At 37.2% G+C, this 21,931-nt stretch overlaps 1 protein-coding gene across 2 annotated transcripts in view; it reads left to right on the forward strand.

Annotated features, from left to right (window-relative positions):
- The window catches only part of SLC2A13 (solute carrier family 2 member 13), a 399,926-nt gene that overhangs the window by 200,097 nt on the left and 177,898 nt on the right, over nt 1-21,931 (forward strand). The gene's annotated exons all lie outside the window — the stretch shown is intronic.

The following is a 21,931-nucleotide window of genomic DNA, read 5'->3' on the forward strand; positions in this document are numbered from 1 at the left end:
GAGTTAGAAAATAATCCTTCCTTTTCAGTTTATGGTGAACTTGGAGACGGATTGATAATGGTTTCTTAAATTTTGGTACAATTCACAGTGAAGCCATTGGGTCTAGGGCTTGTCTTTGTCAAAAGGTTTTTTGTTTGTTTGTTTGTTTGTTTTTTAATTACTGATTCAATCATCTTGCTAGTTACAAGTCTATTCAGATACTCTGTTTCTTCGTGATTTAGTCTTTTTTTTTTTTTTTTAAAGATTTTATTTATTTGACAGAGAGAGATCACAAGCAGGCAGAGAGGCAGGCAGAGAGAGAGGAGGAAGCAGGCTCCCTGCTGAGCAGAGAGCCCGATGCGGGGCTCGATCCCAGGACCCTGAGATCATGACCTGAGCCGAAGGCAGCGGCTTAACCCACTGAGCCACCCAGGCGCCCCTCTTCGTGATTTAGTCTTGATAGGTTTTCTGTTTCTGCAAACTTATTTATTTCATCTGAGTTATCCAGTTTGTTGGCATAGAACTGTTCATAGGACTCTTAAAATCCTTTTTACTTCTGTGATGTTGGTAGTGATGTCCCCACTTTTGTTTCTGATTTTAGTTAATTTGAGTCTTGTCTTCTCTTTTTCTTAGTCCACCTAGCTAAAGGTTTGGCAATTTTGGTAATCATTTCAAAGAACTAACTTTTCATTTCATTGGTTTTTCTCTTCTCCACTTTGTTTCTTTCTGTTCTAGTCTTATTTCACTTTCTCTTCTAGCTTTGGATTTAGTTCTTTCTCTAGATCCTTAAGTTGTAAATTTAGACTGTTGACTTTGAATCTTGTTTCTTACTGAAAGTATTTATAGCTATTAATTTCCTTCTTAACACTGCTTTCACTGTGTCCCGTAAGTTTTGGTATATATATTTTATCTTCTTTTTTGTCTTTAAGTATTTTCTAATTTCCCCTGTGGCTTCTTCATTGATCTCTTGGTTGTTTAAGAGTGCATTGTTTCATTTCTACAGATTTGTGAATTTTCCAGTTTTATTTCTGTTACTGATTTTTAACTTCATCCTGTTGTGGTCAAAGAAGTTACCCTGTATGATGCCTATTTTTAAATCTATTGAGACTTAATCTGTAGCCTATCATATGGTCTGTCCTGGAAAACGTCCTGTGTGCACATGAAAAGAATGTGTATTCTGTGTTGGATAAGTTGTTTCATACATGTCTGTTGGGTGTAGTTGGTTTATTGTGTTATCTGCTTTTTAAAGGAAACCACGGAAGTCTCCAGATTAAGTAAAGCAATATCCATGAAGAGTCAGTCTTGAGAAAGAAAAGTAATGAAATTCATGATGAGTGAAGGTTATGCTTTTAGATGACTGACAAAGAATTTGAGGCTGAATTAGTAACAGGAACATAGGAAAGTAAGTGAACAAAGAAACAAAAGGCAGTCATTCTCCTGTGGGTAGGGTGAATATGCAGGAAGGGGATGGTAATCATCATAATGCAATATAGGCTCAGCTGCCAACAGCTTTGACATGTTTGAAGTATAGGAAACATTGACTAGTGGTGTAACTGAAATTACAAGTATAACAGTTTTGGGAGGACTAGCAGGGTGATTGTGTGGGTGGTGGGAAGGGACAGTGAACTAAATCCCTATCTTTAAAGGGTAGTAGTTAATAGGAATAGTTGAAAGCTTTTTATCAAAAAGCATCAGCTTATAGACATAGAGAAATAAACACCAAATGAAAGTAAAGGGCAATGACCATAGAACTGGGTGAGAAGTGACATAGAAGACTAGTATTATTAGATATTTATATGGCTTTTTTTAATAGCTAAAACCACAATAATTTGTATAAAAGTGATTAAGCCATAGAAAATTACCAATTTCTGACCCATGATTCTTATATTTAATATTCTTAAAGATAATCAGATGAAAAAGTATGAATATATTGTCATTATATATATATATATATTCAGCTGCTATAAGTAACTGCAGTCATTGAGGTATCTTACTATGGCTACTTCTTTTTTTTTAATATAAGAATGACAGTCAGTGATAAAAGATAAGTGACAGAGATTAAGAGATTTAATTAAAATACATTCTTTCAGTTCCTCTTACTACTTTCTGACTTATTTTAGGTCAACATTATAAATGCATTATAACTTATCCATATGTAGGGCGCCTGGGTGGCTCAGTGGGTTCAAGCCTCTGCCTTTAGTTCAGGTCGTGTTCCCAGGGTTCTGGGATTGAGCCCCCACATCGGGCTCTCTGCTCAGCGGGGAACCTGCTTCCTCCTCTCTCTCTGCCTGCTTCTCTGCTTCTCTTGTGATCTGTCTGTCAAATAAATAAATAAAATCTTTAAAAAGAAATAACTTATCCATATGTATATAGGATAGCTGACCTGTTCATTCATATGTTATATATCATGTTCCCTAGTATGTATGGTGATAATAATAAATTCTGAAGAATGGGTTTTTCTTTTTTTTTTTTTTTCTTTCCTTTTAAAAAAGTTTTTTTGGGGGCTGCCTGGGTGGCTCAGTGGGTTAAAGCCTCTGCCTTCAGCTCGGGTCATGATCCTAGGGTCCTGGGATCAAGCCCCACATCGGGCTCTCTGCTCAGTGGGGAGCCTGCTTCTTCCTCTCTCTCAGCCTGCCTCTCTGCCTGCTGGTGCTCGCTCTCTCTGTGTCAAATAAATAAAACCTTTTAAAAAAAAATGTGGTTTTTTTGGAGCTCATCAAACAGTACATTTTTTTTTTTTTAATTTTTAAATTCAATTCAGTTAACCTATAGTGTATTAATGGTTTCAGGGGTAGAATTTAGTGATAAATCAGTTGCATATAATATCCAGTGCTTTTTATGTCAAGTGCCTTTCTTAATGTCCATCACCCAATTAGTCTTTTCCTCCACCTCCCTTCCCCTCCAGTAACCCTCAGCTGGTTTCCCATCTAAGAGTCTCTTACGGTTTGTCTCGCTCTGTTTTTATCTTGTTTTATTTTTCCTTCCCTTCCTCTGTGTTCATCTTGTTTTGTTTCTTAAATTCCACATATGAGTGAAATCATATATTTGTCTTTCTCTGACTGACTTATTTTGCTTACCATATTACTGCCTAGGTCTATCCATATCATTGCAAATGGCTAGATTTCACTCTTTTTGATGACTAATATTCCATTGTGTGTGTATACATATATATATACATTTCATCTTTATCCTTTGATCCGTGTATGGACATGTGGGCTTGTTCCATGTTTTGACAGTTGTGAACAATGCTGCCTTAAACAATGGGGTGCATGTGCCCTTTCAAATCACTGTTTTTGTATCCTTTAGATAAATGCCTAGTAATGCAATTGCTGAGTCATAAGTAGTTCTATTTTTAACTTTTTGAGGAACCTCCATACTGTCTTCTAGAGTGGTTGCACCAGTTTGCATTCTCACCACCACTGTAAGAGGGTTCCCCTATCTCCATATCCTCACCAACATCTGTTATTTCCTGAGTTGTTAATTTTAGCCATTCTGACAGTGTGTGGTGGTATCTCATTGTGGTTTTGATTTGTATTTTCCTGATGCTGAGTGATGTTGAGCATTTTTTCATGTGTCTTTTGGGTATTTGTATGTCTTCTTTGCTGTTCATGTCTTCTGCCCATTTCTTGACTGGATTTTTTGGTTTTGGGGTGTTAAGTTTGATAAGTTCTTTATAGATTTTGGATAGTAGCCCTTTATCAGATATGTCATTACTAATATCTTCTCCCATTCTGTAGGTTGTCTTTTAGTTTTGTTGACTGTTTCCTTTGCTGTGCAAAAGCTTTTTATCCTGATGAAGTCCCAGCAGTTCACTTTTGCTTTTGTTTCCCTTGCCTCTGGAGACATGTCTAACAAGAAGTTGCTGCGGGTGAGGTCAAAGAGGTTGCTGCATGTGTTCTCCTAGGATTTTGATGGATTCATGTCTCACATTTAGATTATTTTTTCCATTTTGAATTTATTTTTTGGTATGATATAAAAAAGTCCAGTTTCATTGTGAAGAATAATTTTAGAGTAACAGTCCTTAGATTTCCTACATCTTAACATAGTCAAAGAAACTTGTTTTTCATAATTAGCATCTATGTAGAATCAGAAAAAGGTGAAGGCCTTTTAACTTGTTAAATGACTAATCTAGCTTCCCATATATTTTCCTGACAATTAATAAATGAGTAAAAGTAAATAATTAATAAATAGATCTCTTAAATTTGCATTTGATAAAGGTATTCCTTTTAGTGAGTTTAGTAATTTTCTCTTCAAGAATGTTTTAGGTTTTCTGACAGATTGTAGGATATTTTGTACAAACATCATTTATATTTGTGTAAGAGTGTACATTATTAATGTGTTCAGAAGAAAAATGAAAGTTATTTAACAACATTTGTTCATTTTCTTTTGTTTTTGCTATTTACTTGATAACCTATATTTAATACAAGTAGTCTTGGAGCTTAAAAGAATTCAAGAAAAATAGAATTATTGTAACTTTAGTGGAGAAATGAAAAGCAATAACACAGTTTGGTTTTACTTGTTCTTCCACATTTGTAAAATAGTTTATATGTCTTACGTTTTTATAAAAAGGATGTGGATGTGCGTGTTTTACCTCCTAACAGTGCTTTGGGCTTTTTTGGTAAAGCAGAATAGATGATGATTTGCTAAGAAACTTGTAAAGTTTTGATTTATAGTTTTTCTACTTTTTCTTCTTTTATTACCTTTTTTAATTGGAAAATACATGTCACAAAATTTGACATTTTACTGTTTTAAATGTACAGTTCAGTGGCATTAATTATGCTTACAGTATCATACAACCATCACCACCATCTATTTCCAGAACTTTTCTTCACCCCAAAGAGAAATTCTGTACCCATAAAGCAGTGACTCCCCATCACTCCTTCCTGTCAGCCCCTGAGATGTCTCATTTATTTTCACTTTTGTGAATTTACATATTCTAGCTATTCATATAAGTGGAATCATACAGTATTTGTCCTTCTATCTGGCTGATTTGACTTAGTATTATATTTTCAAGGTTCATCCTTAATGTAGCGAGTGTCAAAACTTCATTGCCTTTGATTTCTTTTTTTTAAGTGAGCTCTACTCCCAGCATGAGGCCTGAATTCATGACCCCAAGATCAAGAGTCACATGCTGTACTGACTGAGTCAGCCCAGTGCCCTTAGAACGTCATTCCTTTTTTATGGCTGAATAATTTTCTTTTGATTATTGTGAATAATGTGGTCAACCTCAGTGTACAAAATATCTGTTTGAGCTTCTATTCTCAATTCTTCCTTTTAATTTTTTTATTTTTTTTATATTTGAGGACAATGACAAGACTTACTAGTGTAGAATAGAGGGAACTATTTGGGGAAAATACTGGAGAAAAATGACTGGCAGTATAAGATGCAAAAGCCTTGGGGGGCGCCTGGGTGGCTCAGTGGGTTAAGCCGCTGCCTTCGGCTCAGGTCATGATCCCAGGTCCTGGGTTCGAGCCCCACATCGGGCTTTCTGCTCAGCAGGGAGCCTGCTTCCTCCTCTCTCTCTGCCTGCCTCTCTGCTTACTTGTGATTTCTCTCTGTCAAATAAATAAATAAAATCTTTAAAAAAAAAAAAAAAGATGCAATAGCCTTGGCTATTTCACGTGACAGAAAGCTAACTCAAGGAAAAACGAAAATAAATTTTTTATCCTTTATTTAAGTGAACAGACCTTTACTATCTTGATTCTCTAGAACTCTTATTTTTCCATTTCTAGGTTGTCCTTTCTTTACATAATCTCAGAATACCTGAAGAGGACAGCTACTTTTCCCCCAATAATTAGAGCAACAAATCTTAATCCTAAAACTAGTACTGATCTGACTAGGGGCACTGGCTAATAACAGATTCCCATCCCTTTTTTGGGGAGAGATGTGGCACTCCTGATTGATGTGTCTTGGGCCATATCCCTACCCCAGGAGGCACAATTGGGGGAGGTTATCCCTAGTGGAACCACAAAAGAGTGACAAACAGTAGAGGCTCTGTCAATAAAGATTACACTACACCATAAAAAACTCTCCTGTCAAAATCAAGAGATTGAAAAGATTCTGTTAAATATGGCTATCTGGAATTCTGCTTTTCATTTTCAGTTCAGCTAATATAGAGAATAATAGGGTTTTTAAAATATTTTAGACCTTAACAGTCTTTGCCTTACAGACATTAAGACGTTCCTTATCTTGAAAGTTCTCATCACAAGAAAAAAAAAAGTAACTGTATGTGATGATGGATGTCAATTAGACTTTTTGTGGTGATCACCTCACAGTAATTAGAAATATCAAGTCATTATGTTGTATATCTAAAACTTAATGTAATGCTATGTCAGTTATACTTCAATTTAAAAAAAAAAGTTTTCGAATTACTCTTAAAAAGAAAAAAAAGATTGCACAGCTGCTAATGAGCAAAACTAAGATTCAGTCCCACATCTCTATGACTCCAAACTATGTATTTGTAACTTACTATGATCTAATTTACTCTGAAATAAATAATAAACTCTTTAATAAACGTCTTTGCTAGAACAATCAGAAAAATGACTAATTTCATACCCATTTCTGGAAAGGGCTCTTGGGTAACTTGCCCAGCAAATTCCTGGCCTGGGCTACATCCAGACTGCAGTCAGTCCTTGTAGCTGCCACAGGTAACCTCGCAGCAAGGTGTATTTTGTGTAAATGAAGAAGCTGATACTACAAGGGATCCCTGTGCCTTTGAAATCTCAGTAAAGAACATTATGTGGGAAAAAGAAAAAAAAGACATGTTCCTATGATAAACTTTCAGGAGACATGAAAAATTTGAGAAGTATCTGTTATCCTTGCAAATGTCAATCGGGATAGCATTAGAGCTCAAACCACAGCTGACCCTTCAACAACACGGGTTTGAACTGCATGGGTCTACTTACTTGTATATGGATTTTCTTTTTTAATAAATACAGCACTATAGATGTATTTTCTCTTCTTTGTGATTTTCTTAATAACAGTGTGTTTTCTCTAGCTTCCTTTAGTGTAAGAATACAGTATGTAATATGTGTAATGTGGATTATGTTAATTGACTTGTTTTTGTTTTCAGTGAGGCTTCTGATCAACAATAGGCTATTAGTGGGGTGCCTGGGTGGCTCAGTCTTAAGTGTCTGCTTTCAGCCCAGGTCATGATCCCAGGGTCCTTGGTTCAAGCCCCACATCAGGCTCTTTGCTTAATGGGGAGACTGCTTCTCCCTCTCCCTCTGTCTGCTACTTCCTCTGCTTTGTGGGAGTTCTCTCTCCCTCTCTCTCTCAAATAAGTAAAATCTTAAAAAAAAACACCCCCAAAACCCAGTAGACTATTAGTAATTGAGCTTTTGGGGGTGTCAAAGGTTGTACACAGATATTTCAACTGGGTGGGGGTCAGTGCCCCTAAATTTTGTGCTATTCAAGGGTCTGTATACCTTGATACTTCTGATTTGATCTTTTTGTTAGCAGTTTTGTTTGATTTATATGTAGTGCATATTGTCATTTAAGTGGCTTTACCCTATTGAAATGTTGATTTCATCACTGTTTTAGCTGTTACTTGAATTATCCTTATTGGTATATCAACTTGATAAAATAATTCAACTTGAATTATGTAGTCATTTAACTTTAATTTTACTTTTTCCTTATCTAGACTGTTTTGAAACCCACATGCAAAGATTACTAACATACTCAGTATGCTCAATGAAGGTCACTTCAGTGCAGGTGTTTGACTCTTTTTTTTTTTTTAATATTTTATTTATTTATTTGTCAGAGAGAGAAAGAGTGAGCACAGGCAGACAGAGTGGCAGGCAGAGGCAGAGGGAGAAGCAGGCTCCCTGACGAGCAAGGAGCCCGATGTGGGACTCGATCCCAGGACGCTGGGATCATGACCCAAGCCGAAGGCAGCTCCTTAACCAACTGAGCCACCCAGGTGTCCCCAGGTGTTTGACTCTTAAATGTTGCCTCCTGGCTAAATCAGAATTGGGAATTGCCAAATTAAAATATAAGAATATGGGGGCGCCTGGGTGGCTCAGTGGGTTAAAGCCTCTGCCTTCGGCTCGGGTCATGATCCCAGAGTCCTGGGATCGAGCCCCGCATCGGGCTCTCTGCTCGGCGGGGAGCCTGCTTCCTCCTCTCTCTCTCTCTTTGCCTGCCTCTCTGCCTACTTGTGATTTCTGTCTGTCAAATAAATAAATAAAATCTTTAAAAATATATATATAAGAATATGGTAATACTTGGGCCCTGCACTGACACCCTTTGGAGAATGTTTTATAGTTCATCAGTCTTGGACTGTGTAAACAGTAGTTTCTATCACATGAAAACTGTTTACTCATACACAGGCAATTAGAAGTGTCAAAAGCTACAATGGCTCTCTGTGCAAGCGTGGCTGGGACACGTTTCCTGCATAGGTCAGCACACTGAGGGCTCCTCAAATGGTGAAAATAGGACAGTCAAGGCAGGAGAGAGCTCCCTTTCTTTGTTAGTGGCTTCTTTGAACTAAGGGAAATTTCTGGCTTCAGAAAGATTCTCCAAACTGTTACTGATCACTGAAGATCATCATTTAGAAATGGAAAGAGGGAAATTCATGCACCTGAAAACAAGCTTGTCTGTCAAGACAAATACCAGAGATCAAGCACACAAGTCAGTTCTTACCCTCAAAAATAACCCCCTTTGCAGCTCCCTGTAGGCAATCCCAGGTCCCAGGGCTAGATATCCCAATTAGAAACTCTCTGCATAAACCCAAAATTGATTAGTTTTTTTTTTTTTTAAGATTTTATTTATTTATTTGTTCGAGAGAGAGAGAGAGCGAGCGAGCGAGCGCATGAGCACAGGCAGAGTGGTAGCAGAGGCAGAGGGAGAAGCAGGCTCCCCGCCGAGCAAGGAGCCCGATGTGGGACTTGATCCCAGGACGCTGGGATCATGACCTGAGCCGAAGGCAGCTGCTTAACCAACTGAGCCACCCAGGCGTCCCTGATTAGTTTTGTTTTAAATTTTGTTTTACATTTCAGAATCACCTTTGCTATTCTCTCAGGCTTGTGATTTTCTGTAGTTGAACTATTCTTTGTCTGTTTGCAAAAAATTTAATACAAAGCACTGAAGTACTTCGTGCTAATGTTTTTTAGGCCTGTTTATCAGTTACACCATCTAATGAGAGCAGGGACCAGGTTTCCTTTAATTATTTGTCACTAGCTTTTGGCATGGGGCCTGGCATTTAGTAGGCATTCTGTCTAATGATAGCTAAGGTCTACTTAGTTGGGTTTCTGTGCCAGAGTGTTATGCACAGATGACTTTATTTAATCCTCACAGTATCTTTATGTGATTGATTTGATTCCTGTGTTGATTTTAGAGATAAGGAAGCTGAGCTTAGTGAAGTTTTTTTTTTTTTTTTTAAGTTTTTATTTATTTATTTGACAGGCAGAGATCACAAGTAGGCAGAGAGGCAGGCGGGGCCGGGCGGGGGGCGGGGAGCAGGAAGCTTCCTGCTGAGCAGAGAGCCTGATGAGAGGCCTGATCCCAGGACCCTGGGATCATGACCCGAGCTGAAGGCAGAGTCTTTAACCCACTGAACCACCCAGGCGCCCCATTAGTGAAATATTTTGCCGGAGGTCCTAGAGCAGTGATCGATATAGTTGGGGTTTAGACCTGGACCTCACCCTGGAGCTCTTCACTACGCACTGTCCCGTGTTGATAAATGGTTCAGTAAGGGAAGGAGACACGATTTATTCTGCTGTGCTGCTTGGCTCAGATTTCAACCTTGTACTCCATTTTCATTAAGAGGAGGTTAAGAAGTCCAGTGCTACTTTCAGTACAGTTCTCTCTACCGCTGGCTAACCCTTCTGTCCTAACTTGCCTCTTTCCATGATATAAGCCATTTAACCAGTCAGAGAAATTCAGTTTGATTCAACATTTGGTTAAGCATGTACACTGTGCAGAACAATGTGGATCTTCTGGGAGATGATTGATATGTGGAAATTCTCAGCCTCAATATACATAAGGTGTGGCTGATTCTAGTTACATAGAGAAAAAAAGTAAAAAGTGTAAATATGCTCTGTTGGAAGAGTTTAAGTTTGTTGGGGTGGGAGCTTCTCAGACTGTGCCTTGGATGATAAGGAAGGTGTGCTTAGTGAGCACAGGCCAGACAGGACTGTCTACCAGGGACTAATTTGTGAATATTTCACGGTTGTACTCTTCAGTAGCAGTGTTCATTAAAATAATAATATTCAAAGTTAAATCTATCAAGGTGCCAAGTTTGGTTTAGGAAAAATCATTTAAAATTTAACATAGTAGCTTTGGGGAATGTGAAAGAGTACTGAGGTGAGCAGTGCAGACCTTTTCACTTATAATCATCATCACAAAATATACACGTGTGAAGACTTCTCCTTAAATAAGTAAGATCTTACTAAAGTAGTGATGACCTTCTTGAATATATGACCATCAGATAAAGTAAAATTTGCTATTTTTTTAGTGATTTTCTTGAAGTGTTCGGTACTTGTAGATTTTCCTAGTTATATGTTATATGAATGTGTGCTCCCTCTTTTTAAGCCTTTCTGCTGTGGTCTAAAACATCATTATTCATATTATATAGTTTTCTCAGAACATGCTAAGGTAACTATACTTAAAACCTATGGGTTGAGAGATTTAAGTTACATTTATGTTAAGTTTATGTTAATTATATACCACAGAGAAGTTTTAGACTCATGTGAGTAAACACTGCTGAAAAATAAAGGGGGAAAAAAAGGAAAAATAAAAAAAAAATTTTAAAGGAGTAATATATTATTAAAAGTATCAGTTCATCTTGATTATTCCCACTTTACAGGTTACCTTTCTTCTGTACCTTAGCATAAAGCAAGATAGAAGACTTCAGAATTATTTTGCCATCTGTAATGTAGTTATCCATGATCACAATGATCTTTTTAATGTTAACATTAAATTAAAATTAATATTTTATATGTAATAACATAAATTAATGTTAATATTAAAAATATTTTAATAGTGGCATTTCATTTACACGTTAGCTACAATGAATACTTTCCATATATACAACTTAAATTCTTTGTTAAAATATTCATAATCTCCAAACATCTAGAAAGTTTTAACTAAAAGATTGTTCTTTAACTCTTATTGAAACTGTGCATATGAGCGAGAACTCAGCATCCATCCGATATAGGAGATACATATAAAATATGGTAAAAAAAAAAAAATTGGCTATTTCTTTCTGACCGATAATGATTTACTGCACCTTGGAGTCCCCTTTTAGATATTTGCAGTTGTAGCTCATTTTGAAGAAGGTGTCAGAGGTTGAAAGGGGTCTTCTCGAACTTATTTAGAACTAATTATAAAATGTGCAGGGATGGGGGATTAATGTCTGATACAAAATTACTGTATTAGGATTTTGAACTCTGTTTTAGAGGTTAAAATGTGAAACTAAAAATTTAACTAATTAGGAAAGGGTTCTAATTAGGTAATTTTTATGTAGGGAAGCCGGGGGAAAGCAATGGTAACTATATAAAGTGATAGATACGTTAATTAGCTTGTGGGGATGATTAATTCACAATGTACACATATGTCAAAATATTAAGTTTTAAACCTTAAATAAATACAAATTTTATTGGCCAATTATAGCTCCATAAAGCTGTTTTTAAAAAGAAAATAAAGGATGAATGAATGAATGAATGAATAGAAAGCCAGTAGTGGTTCAGAGTACAGCATCTAAGGTAAACTATGTGAGTTAAATACTATTAAAATAATTTTCATCCAGTGTTTTCATTTTAGTGAATAACTCATTTCTACTCAAGTATAATTAACTAGTGCACGCAGGATACATAGCATCCCTAGAAATACACCAAACTACAGTAGGTGAGATCTTTCTAATTAAAGTGCATCACATATTTTTGAGCACCAACGATGTGTTAGGTAGTGTTCCAGGCACTGGAGATTTCTTGGAAGCAAAACAAAAAGTTGGTTTTCATGGAATTTAAAAATTCTAGCAGAAGACAGACAATAAGCGTATAAAGAAATAATATATTTTAGAAGGAATAAATTCTGTAGAGAAAAATAAAACAAGGTAGGATTTATAGAGGGATCTGGAGTGGGGAGGGGGTTGAATTTTAGTGTTCAGGGAGGCCTTGCTATGAAGATGACATTTGAAAATAAGTCTTGAAAGAATTTAGAGATTAGGCCATGAGTATGTCTGGGGAAAGAGCATTCCAAGTGGACAAGCAAAAACATGTCAGGATTCTTAAGAAGTGCCTGGTTTGTTCACAGCAAGGAGTCCAGTTAAAACTGGCAGTGAGTGAGGAAAGACAGGAAGTCAGAGAGGTAAAGCGGATTGGGGCATAAGAGCTGAAAGGTGGAAGACTCTGGATGGAGTTGGATTGGAGAAGAGAGTTCAGTTTTGCATACATTAAGTTTGAGTAGCCTATATATTAAGTATAAATGGGGAGAGGAGTTTAGGGAAGCTGTCCAGCCTGGGGATATGAACCCAGAGGTCAACATTGAGTAGATGATGGTATTTAAAGCCATGGACTGAGTGGAATCAGCAACGAAGTTGAGAGAAGTAAAGAGATCCAAGGATGTCCTTGAGGCACTTGGCATGAGATGATCCAGCCAAGGAGAAGGAGTAGCCTGGAAAGTGCCCTGTCATGCAAGCCAAGTGGGAAAATAGCTGATTTCAGGAAGGAGGGAGTGATTCGCTGTATCAGATGTTGCTGATATCCCAAGTGATAGGAAGGGCTAAGAACTGTCCATTACATTTAACAATGTGGAGGACATCAGTGACCTTGAGATACAGTGGTGCAGTCAAAAACCTAATTAGAAGAATAAGAGAAACAGTGAGTACAGCCAAGTCTTTTGAGTTGCTTTTTTTTTTCTTTAAAGGGAAATGGGTGGAGAAAGTTGCGTGTGTATTAAATTTTTGTTAGTTGATAAGAATGTCCCAGTGGAAAGGAAACAAATGATGCAGGGGAAAGAAGGAAGATTGCTGGAGTGGTGCCCTTGAGAAGGTGAAGTGTTTTCATATGAGCAGAAGAGCATGAGTGAAGCTTCAGACAGAAACACGTTTTCTTCAAGAGAGAGTGATGAACTTTGCTTCATTTGAGAATCTAGTAGCTCAAATAGGTTGTGGAGTGTCTGGAGTAGGATACAAAAGGGAACTGAACTTTATTTTGTACGTAGTGGGAATGCTGTTACAGGGTTCTGAGTAAGAGACTGACCAAATACTTATTTGAGACAATTGGTCTGGCACAAGTGGACAAGATAAGTAGGGAGTGGAGAGACTGTATAAGGAGACAGAGTAGAAGGGTGCTGCAGTTGTGAAGTCTGGGTGATAAGAAAATAGTGAAAATGCTGAGGGCCTTGAGGGGTGTAAAGACTGTATCCAAAAAAAAAAAAAAGTCTGGAAATACTTGGACTCTTGGGGTAAAAACAAACCAGAGGTGCCTGAGTTTTCTCCTGGTAATTGACAAATGTGTATTGGTCTCAGGTAACGAATGTTTACAATAAAGAATAATAACTGAAGATTTCTTAATGTTTTTGGGGGGGGTATATATTCTAGTTATCAAGGCTGATTAAGGATATAAAATGTTAATTATCCATTATGTCAGTAAACACTTAAGGCCTACTTAACTTACTAAGATCTGTCCCAGGCTCCTTTGACCCCTCTTGATTATCATTTTTATACATCATTATTCTTTAACCAACTATAATTTGGCTTATGATCTCACTCTACTGGATTTCTTTGTATCTTTTACTCTTAACTAGGAGCAGTGTTGGCTTCTTATCTTTACATATGAACAAGGTAGACAGTAAATGTTAAAAGAATAATAAATGGCTTTTTTAAGTTTCTTTAAACAATTAGCCTTTGAGACAATTCAGGATACTTGAGTGTATACAGTATATTGGATTATATTATGACATTATTATTTTTCTTTGGCATGATAAAGATTGTTGGGGTATATATGTGCATGTGTATGTTTATGTTTTGGATTGAATTATTTCCTCAAAAATATTGAAGCCCCAACATTCAGTGTGACTGTACTTAGAAAAAGGACCTTTAGGAGGTACTTAGGGTAAATGAGTTCATAAAGGTAGGACCTAATCTGATAGCACTCATGTTCTTCTAAGAAAAGGAAGAGACTCCACAGGGCTTTCTCTGCAGAGGAAAGGTTATGTGAGGACACAGTGAGAAGTTGGCCACCTGCAAACCAGGAGGAGCGATCTCACCAGACACCAACCCTGCTGGTGACTTGGCTTTGGATTTCCAGCCTCCAGAACTGTGAGAAAATAAATGCTGTTTAAGCCACTTAACCTGTGATATTTTGTTACAGTAGCTCAAGCAGACTAGTGGAGTGGTGGGGGAGGGCTGCTTGTATCTTTATGTTGTGTTATTTTTTTTTTAAGTGGTGACTCTAGGTGAAGAGTTGGCCAGCTTTTTCTATAGGGAGCCAGAGAGTAAATATTTTAGGTTTTGCAGACCTTATGATCTCTGTCATGGCTACTCAACTTGACCATTTTAACATCAAAATACCCACAGGTGTATAAACAAATGGGCATGGTTGTGTTGCAGTAACCCTTATTAATGGACATTAAAATTTGAATTTCATACAGTTTTCACATGTCAAGAAATTTTCTTTTTTTTTTTAATTGATTTTAACATTTGAAAAATGTAAAAGCCATCTGGGCTAAACAAAAACATACAGCAAACCAGATCAGCCCTGGGCCATCATTTATAACCCCTTACTTAGGTTGAAGAGTGAACACACACATTCATTGTGCTATCATTTTAGGCTTTTCTGTGAAATTATGAAAATTCTCATAATAGAAAGGTAGGGGGAAAGTGAATAATCTTAAGAAAAAAAAATAAAACCCAAAGGTCAGTGTCAAATTTGTTAATTAGTCTTCACCACTGGAACAAAGGATAGTAAATTTCTCAAGAGAATACATTCCTTTAATAAACTTGGCTTTAGTGAGGAGAGAGCAGTGGTTATGTAATGGATAGGAGTTATAACCATAATTTATCATCCAATTGGGAATATTTTTGAGAACAGAAAGGGGCCTCAGTGGTAATTTGGCCAGGACATAAGGTATAAGTCAAAATGTGTGGTTACCCTAGATGGGAGATTAAGAAGGTTTACTCATTTTCTAGGGCTGCCAAAACAAAGTACCCCAAAGAAAGTAACTTAAAACAATAGAAATTTATTCTCTCACTGTTCTGGAGTCTAGAAGCCCAAAACCAAGGTGTCTCCTGGGTCTTACTCCCTCTGAAAGAGTCCTTCCTTGCCTCTTCCATCTTCTGCTGGTTGCCAGCCTTCCTTGGCATTTCTAGGCTTCTAGACACTCCACTTCCTCTCTGTGTTGTCATGTGCCCTCTTTACCTATGTGTTTCTCTGTGTCTAAATCCCCCTTTAATTTTTTTTTTTAAAGCCACTAGTTACTGGATTTAGAGCTCACCATAGTCCAGTATGACCTTAACTAAGTACATCTGTTTCCAGAGAGAGATCTATTTCCAAATAAGGTCACATTCTGAGGTTCAGTGAGAGCACTGTTCAGCCCAAAGTTTAATTTGGTTGGTGGTTTAGCTAGTTTTGTTGTAAAAGAGAATAGCCCTTAGCATGCTTAAGGAGTGAGGGGGAGGAGCTAATATCATGAAGGAGAGACAGATGTGTTTTCCAGGCACGTCTTTGATTTGTATTGTACAAGAACTCAAACTAGGTCAAGTAAAAAGAAAGTCATCAAAAGGCTACAACAAAATTTTATAGCATCCATACACTAGGAATGATGTGTGTCTTGCCCAGCAGGGAGGGCCCTTGGGGGAGGATGGTGGTCCTAGAACTTAAAATTAGAACTGAGATACTTGATGTCTTTTAAGCTGCCTGTGTCATCTTCTCCCTTCATCACCTTCATTTTCTGGCTTCTCTGCGGAGAGAGGAGGGAGGGACTGGTGTGTAAATGTTGATAGTAATGGGAAAGTGGAGAGAGTGCAGGCCTCAGTCAAGTAGGAACCGAGATTATTTACTCAGACAGAATGGATTAGACAGAATAGTTTTACCTCACTGGTATTTATTGTATTTTCAACATGCCGCATGTTTTATTGTCCTCCCCATATGTCAAGAAGATCCTTCCATGCTTTTCCACAGAAGATAATGCCCCTTTAGAGTCATGAATGTCCTGGGGATCTGGCCTGAAGTAGTTCTCCATGTATATCCCACGCACAGAAAAAAAACAAATCTTACATATTCTATGCTGCTACATATGCATCTTTAATTTTTTCCCTTCCCCCCAAAACATGAGCTACATTAAGGCTCAAGTAAGATGTGCCATATTAACTGCTGGAGCTTTATAGTGTCTAGGGCAGGGTTGTTATCCTGGGGAGGTGAGCATCCTTACACCCTGGATATGTGCTTGTCATAATGTGGGAAGCGTGGCTGTGATCTGTGTCGTTATTATTTACCTGCACAAGGTCAGGGACAGTGATGTTTCTCAGTCCTAAGGGCTTTGCGTGGTAGGTATTCAGTGAGTGTTTAAGTTGATTTTTTTATGCGCGTTTCCTCATTGACACTTAGGTGAGACTTTTTTTTTTTTTGGACTTAGACTATTTTTTTAAACTTTGGAATAATTGAAAAATGGGAAATTGAAATTAGGGAAGAAGGAAATTGAGATGAACTGAGTAATTGAGAAAGAGGAGAGGAAGATGAGAAGGCTGCTTTGCTTTTATCATGGTTCTAAAGCACATGCTTCTTCCTACCACTGACCTTTGCACGTGCCATGTCTTCTGAATAAATATCCTTCCTTTCTCTTTCCTTTTGAGCAGACTCTTAAAAACTCTATTTAATCATTCTTTCATCAGGAAAGACTCCTCTAACTACCTAGATTAGGCCATATTCTCAAAGCTCCATATGCTTCTGTGGTTTCTTTATTACATTCTAATTTTAGATTTATTTGTACATATTTGATTGATGTGTGAATTGTGCCCTACAGCAGAACATCTGAGAAAAGAGAGACCATGCTTGGTCTTACTACCAGCGTAGTGGGTGACCCACAGCAGGTGCTGAGTAGGTGTTTGTTAAATGAATATGTGATATGTGACACACTTCACTGGTATAATTAGAGGAGAGAATTCCTGTAACCTCATGAGATCACCCAAGGTGGAGAAGGAATAAAGCTATATTTTTCTGTGCTATATATTAAAGAAGGTGATGGAATTGTTAGTACCTCTGCATACCCCAGTGAGAACAACACACGGTCTTCTGTTTCCACCTTTATTATCTAAATTATGTTTTCCCCAAGACCATGACTGCTGAATTGGGAAGCAAGAGGTACTAAGTTCATTAATTACTAAACACAAGAACTTAAATTTTGTATATTGGTCAGATTATTGTGGTACTCTTGATAAGTGTTTTTTAATATAAAATGGTGGTTTAGGCCAAAGCTGACCTAACTGCCTGGTGAGGTATGATCCATGTTTCAAGGAAACATTGATGTAAAACATTACTAGTTATAAAAGTGTTTTGCTCCTCACATGAAAAAAGAAAATAATTAACCTTTATTGTTAATACCACTTAGTGTTAGAATGCCAATGTGTGTGAAATTGGGATGCATGTCTCTATATTAAACTAGTAGTTGAGGTTTCCATTCTCAGAATTAAGATCTTAGCATTAGCAGAAAGAAATTGAGTTTTGACTCTCACTTTCACTTTCCTTAGCAGTAAACAGGGAGTTCTGTGTTTTTTATCATTAAAAAGGAAAGCACTGGTTGTCTTAATTTCTCAGAAAATTTCCTCCCGACAACCAAAAGCAAAGAAAAAATTCAATAGCTTTTGGTGCCTCATTACTCTCAGTTATAGTCTTTATTATGTACTGTCCTACATCAGGTGCGTCTGTGTTGTAACGGAACTTAAAAATCATACATAATTTACACATCTTCCGTGAACACTACCTTTTCATAGTAGTCACTTTAGGAATCTAGGCACATTCTGAAGGTGGTGGTTTTTAAAATTCTCCTTTTTAATTTGTTTTTCGGTTCCCAAGGCAAGTTCTTTTGAATATTCTTCATTGTAGTAGATCTGTGTCCTTTGAGGATGATGAGATTCATGGAAAAAGGCAGGAATAAAAGGTATTTAGGAGGCATTCTGTGTCTTTTGAATTAAGGTGCATGATCAAGCTTTCTTGATTACTTTCTTTTTTTAACTTTTTCATAGAAAACATGCTATGAATCAGATTTGTCATGATGCAGTCAATCACTGAGCTCTTTATGTTACATATACTATTAAATTTCAAACTTTTTTATAACAACTCTGATTAATGTTTGTACTCATGAAATTTGGCAGGCTACAGTTATTTTTAAGTCAGCAATGTCCTCAGTTGTCATTTTGATGAACCAACCCAGTCTTGATATTTTTAACCCTAGAATTTTATGTTTTCTTTCTATGTAATACTCAAAAATCCTGTTTCATCACTGGCTATTTTTAAGTTCTCTGAAAGATGACAATAAATGTCATGTCCTTTACTCACTGAAAATTGTTGGGCTAGTTTTTTTTTTTTTTTTTAACTTTATGTTCAAGTTTGCTTCTAGAGGGAGTCTGTATATTTCTAACTCCTATGTCAAGCTTTCTTTCTGAAACCGAACCAAATATCTGACTTTGCCCTGTGAATATTTCACCTCCTCTTCAGGGTGAATGTGTGACTGTCTTATTATGCATCATCGTTATTGTCTGCTCAGTGAAGACCTTGCTCTTGACTTTGCTTCAGTGTTTTCCTGTTAGTGTTACTTTGTCAATTTTAACTTTACTGAAAATTTTATATTAGCTCTTACTCTGCTTATAAAAATTATTATAAAAATTTATAAAAATATATATAAATTACATTTTTATGCCAATATGAAACATACTAAGGTTCTGTCCTACTTTTTCTATATTTTCATTGCCATCCTGTACATGACTCTTCTTGCCTCCGATCTTCCCTCCTCCAAAGGACTTCAGTGTACCAATGTATTTAGTATTCTATGTCTTTAAGGTATATTCTCCCAATATATTAACATTTAAATAACACATTTAATGTATTCATTTTCTTACCAATGGTGAATCTAGGTGCCACCAACTCTTAGCTTTTGTAGACAATTGTGCAATGAACATCTTCTTGCATATCACCATATAAACCTCTGTGAGGATATTTCTGGGGTATGTACCCAGGGATGGGATTTCAGGGTTCTAGGACATTATTTAATATTTTAATATTTGACCAGGTGTTTTCAGATTATTCTCAGAAGTGGCTTCATCCATTTTCATTCTAAGCATTCTAAGCATTTTATTCTAATTCTAACCCTTGTGTACTACAAGGGTTTCCATTTCCAACTCCCCCTGCCCCCAACCCCAACCCTTTCTATTATACAACTTTATACAGGTTGGCCGTCTGGTGGGTGTATATTGTTATCCAGTATTTTAGATTTACATTACTCTGATTATTAAACCTATTAGTTGTTGAGAATTTTGTTTCCATGTACGAGCATCTCTATGCTTTGTCCATTTCTCTCTTGGTTTTCCTGGCTTTTTATGGCTGATTTGAGGATGTATCTCATGTATTACATATATCAGTTCCTCAGTCTTCACTCCTGAAATTGTCTAACCCACGTCTGTTACCAACCTCCTGTTACCTCTTTGTTGATTTAGTCAACAGTTTTTTCCTTCATAATTTGTGTGTTTTAAATGTCTTAAACAGATGTTCTGTTTTAGAATGAAGTCACAAAGATGTATTCTCATGTTTCTATTAGCTTATAGTTATATCTTACACATTTAAGGTTTACATTATTTTGGATTTTTTTGTGATGTAAAGTAGGGAATCCAATTCCCTTATATTGAGTTGGTTTTTCATTCACCAATTAAAATGTAGTCTTCATTTTCTACTGGTTTGTTATGCTGTATGTACCATATGACAAGTACATATATATCCACGGGTATGTTTATACCATGGAAATTCATTCTTAACCTTTAAGAGTTTTTAAACTTTCCGCATAAAGGTCCAGTGCATTCACTGTTCATTGTTCATAGGTTCATTGTTGTTCTTATTGTTAATGTTAATCTCATTTTCTTTTTTTTTTAGTTGATATACTTTAATAGAACCACCTTTTTTTATATTAATTTTATTTTTTTTTTCAGCATAACAGTATTCCTTGTTTTTGCACCACACCCAGTACTCCATGCAATCCATGCCCTCTCCAATACCCACCACCTGGTACCCCCAACCTCCCACTCCCCGCCACTTCAAAACCCTCAGATTGTTTTTCAGAGTCCATAGTCTCTCGTGGTTCACCTCCCATTCCAATTTCCCCCAACTCCCTTCTCCTCTCTAACTCCCCTTGTCCTCCATGCTATTTGTTATGCTCCACAAATAAGTGAAACCATATGATAATTGACTCTCTCTGCTTGACTTATTTCACTCAGCATAATCTCTTCCAGTCCCGTCCATGTTGCTACAAAAGTTGGGTATTCATCCTTTCTGATGGAGGCATAATACTCCATAGTGTATATGGACCACATCTTCCTTATCCATTCGTCCGTTGAAGGGCATCTTGGTTCTTTCCACAGTTTGGCGACCATGGCCATTGCTGCTATAAACATTGGGGTACAGATGGCCCTTCTTTCACTACATCTGTATCTTTGGGGTAAATACCCAGTAGTGCAATTGCAGGGTCATAGGGAATCTCCACACTGTTCTCCAAAGTGGCTGCACCAACTTGGATTCCCACCAACAGTGTAAGAGGGATCCCCTTTCTCCACATCCCTTCCAACACATGTTGTTTCCTGTCTTGCTAATTTTGGCTATTCTAACTGGTGTACGGTGGTATCTCAATGTGGTTTTAATTTGAAACTCCCTGATGGCTAGTGATGATGAACAGTTTTTCATGTGTCTGATAGCCATTTGTATGTCTTCTTTGGAGAAGTGTCTGTTCATATTTTCTGCCCATTTTTTGGTATGATTGTCTGTTTTGTGTGTGTTGAGTTTGAGGAGTTCTTTATAGATCCTGGATATCAACCTTTTGTCTGTACTGTCATTTGCAAATATCTTCTTCCATTCCGTGGGTTGCCTCTTTGTTTTGTTGACTGTTTCCTTTGCTGTACAGAAGCTTTTGATTTTGATGAAGTCCCAAAAGTTCATTTTCGCTTTTGTTTCCTTTGCCTTTGGAGACATATCTTGAAAGAAGTTGCTGTGGCTGATATTGAAGAGATTACTGCCTATGTTCTCCTCTAGAATTCTGATGGATTCTTGTCTCACGTTGAGGACTTTTATCCATTTTGAGTTTATCTTTGTATACGGTGTAAGAAGGGCGCCTGGGTGGCTCAGTGGGTTAAGCCGCTGCCTTCGGCTCAGGTCATGATCTCGGAGTCCTGGGATCGAGGCCGCATCGGGCTCTCTGCTCTCTTGGGGAGCCTGCTTCCTCCTCTCTCTCTGCCTGCCTCTCTGCCTGCTTGTGATCTCTCTGTCAAAAAAAAAAAAATATGTATACGGTGTAAGAGAATTGTCGAGTTTCATTCTTCTACATATAGCTGTCCAGTTTTCCCAGCACCATTTATTGAAGAGACTTTTTTCCACTGGATATTTTTTCCTGTTTTGTCGAAGATTAACTGACCATAGAGTTGAGGGTCCATATCTGGGCTCTCTACTCTGTTCCACTGGTCTATGTGTCTGTTTTTATGCCAGTACCATGCTGTCTTGGTGATCACAGCTTTGTAGTAAAGCTTGAAATCAGGTAACGTGATGCCCCCAGTTGTATTTTTGTTTTTCAACATTTCCTTAGCAATTCGGGGTCTCTTCTGGTTCCATACAAATTTTTGGATTATTTGCTCCAGCTCTTTGAAGAATACCGGTGGAATTTTGATTGGAATGGCATTAAAAGTATAGATTGCTCTAGGCAGTATAGACATTTTAACAGTGTTTATTCTTCCGATCCAAGAGCATGGAATGGTCTTCCA

This window comes from Lutra lutra, chromosome 8 (genome assembly GCF_902655055.1).
Source record: "Lutra lutra chromosome 8, mLutLut1.2, whole genome shotgun sequence".
Taxonomy (NCBI): domain Eukaryota; kingdom Metazoa; phylum Chordata; class Mammalia; order Carnivora; family Mustelidae; genus Lutra; species Lutra lutra.